Raw genomic sequence first — 2,359 nt, 5'->3', positions numbered from 1 at the left:
GATGAACCCCAGACAAATGGCAGTTACAAAATCAGGCAAATAATAATTAAAATAATGGAATATACACATATACATATACACTCATAAGCAAAATCCAAACAGTCCAACAAAAATAAAGAACAATAGATTTACCCAGAGAACAAAGGAAACCAAAAATTATACCTACCAGTTAAGAACAAAGCTAACTGAAGTAGAAACTGGAAAACAAGACTAAAGCAAGGTGCCCATGGGGAATAAAGCAAAGAAACAAAACTAACAAATATGTTGAGGGGAAAGGAAAGAAAGAATAGATATGCAAAGTTAAATAGAGGTAGAAAAAGAATATTCATATACTTTATAGATTAACAAAAGAAAAAAAGCAAAGAAATACATGTAGAAAATTTTTAATAGGTTTAAAAATTAAAATAAAAAAGAGGAAAAACAAGGAAGAAGAAAGAAAAAAAAAAAGAATATCTCCACAGAACTGCAAAAGCCCAATGTAGAGGCAGAGGTTTATAACAGCAATAAAAAATGTGACTGAATATACACGTATTTATATACATCCATAAGCAAAATCAAAACAGTCCAACACAAATATAGTGCAGTAGATTGACCTGATGAACAAAGGAAATCAAAATTTACATCTACCAGTTAAGAACAAAACTAAATAAAGCACAAACTGGAAAACAAAACTAAAACAAGGTGCCAAGTGGAGAATAAAGCAATGAAAACAAAACTAACAAATATGTTGAGAGGAAAAGAAAAAGAATAGAGAAAAGAAAAGAAAAAGAAAAAGTTAAACAAAGGTAGATAAAGAAGATTTATATACATTGAAGATTAACTGCCAGGGGAAAAGAGCAGTAGGAAAAGCAAACAAAGGAATAAATGTAGAAAAAATAATAGGTTAAAAAATTAAAATTAAAAAAAGAGGAATAAAAGGAGGAAAAAGAAAAAAAAAAAGGAAAACTCCACAGAACTACAAAAACTCAATATAAAGGCAGAGATTTATAACAACAATAAAAAATGTGACTGAGAAAAGAAAATAAAAACTCAAAAGCTGAATTAGATTTCATACTGCCAATAAAATCAACAACTACAACAGTGGGGGTGAAAAGGAAAAAAAAATTCCAAAAGAATCTACAGAACAAGTCAAAACATAAGAATAATAAATGTTTTTCTCGGGTCACTGCTGTCAGAGTCCTTTCCCTTGCTGGGAGTCACAGTCTACCTCACATCCCTAGGATGCCCTCCAACACTGCACTGATCTCTGGACCTGCTGTGGGGGCTGCTCAGATCCTAATCTGGTGCTACTGTTTAAGTTCTTGCCTCCAATGACTATAGCTGTCAGAACTATTTGTAGGAGCTCTCAGTGTCCTTTTATATATTCCATAGACACAAGGTCTGCCCAGTTGATTGTGTGGATTTAATCTGCATCTTGTACAGCTGGTGGGAAGGTTTTGGGTCTTTTTTCTTTAGCCACACTGCCCCTGGGTTTCAATTGTGGTTTTATTTCCACCTCTTCATGTGGGTTGAAGAGGGATTTGTTGAGGTTTGCTCCTGAGGCTGCCCTGGAGGACTTGGTCTGCCCCAGTGAGGGCCAGGTGTAGAGGTGATGCAGCTGCTTGGGTCACAGGGGTTCTGGCAGCACCAGGTACTCAGGGGAGTTGGCAGCTAGGGCAGAAGGAAATACAGTGTTCTAGTAGGGTATGGCAACCTGTATTAACCAGTATGCTCCAGTATTCTTGCCTAGAGAACTCCCCTGACAGAGAAGCCTGGCAGGCCATAGTCTGCAGGGGTGCAGAGTTGGATACTACCAGAGTGACCCTGTGTGCATAGACGCAAGATTTTTTTTTTTTTTTTTTTTGGCCTGTGGCAGCTCTACCCCAGTGAGAGTTGAGTGTGAAGGTGGTGCAGCTGCTTGGCTTGTGGGGACCCTGGAGGTGCCAAGTGCGCAAGGACACAGACTTCCTCTACCACAGAAGTTATGGCCCTATCAGAGTCTTTCTTTAAGCCTCTTATAGTTGACAATCAGAAGGCTTCTTTTGCAAAATATATTTTTAAATGGTGGAAAATATTCTAAACTTGATAAATGCTATTAATGTACACATCTAAGAAGCTCAAGAAATTCCAGGTGGACTAATGCAAAGAGATCCACACTTCAATACATAATAGTAAAAATACTGAAATGAAAAGACAAAAGACTTAAACGGGGCAAGAAAACAACCACTTGCCATGAACAAGAGACCCCCCAATAAAATTAAAGTCTTACCACCAAAAAAAACTAGAAGCCAGGAGGCAGTTAATAACATTCAAAGTGCAGTTAGCTAAGAATCTTAAATCCAGAAAAACAATCCTTAGAAGACAAAGGCATTTGTAGATA

General features: G+C 36.9%; 1 long non-coding RNA gene across 1 annotated transcript; it reads left to right on the top strand.

Moving 5' to 3' along the window:
* The first annotated feature begins 270 nt into the window (after positions 1 to 270).
* On the top strand, positions 271 to 909 carry LOC120874452. The gene is made up of 2 exons (XR_005723649.1): positions 271 to 310; positions 786 to 909. It is a non-coding gene; the product is annotated as an uncharacterized LOC120874452 (long non-coding RNA).
* Positions 910 to 2,359: the final 1,450 nt, after the last annotated feature.

Source organism: Oryx dammah, unplaced genomic scaffold (assembly GCF_014754425.2).
Source record: "Oryx dammah isolate SB20612 unplaced genomic scaffold, SCBI_Odam_1.1 HiC_scaffold_15, whole genome shotgun sequence".
NCBI lineage: Eukaryota > Metazoa > Chordata > Mammalia > Artiodactyla > Bovidae > Oryx > Oryx dammah.
The sequence above is the reverse complement of the archived record's forward strand: the minus strand, read 5'-3'. Positions and strand labels throughout refer to the sequence as shown.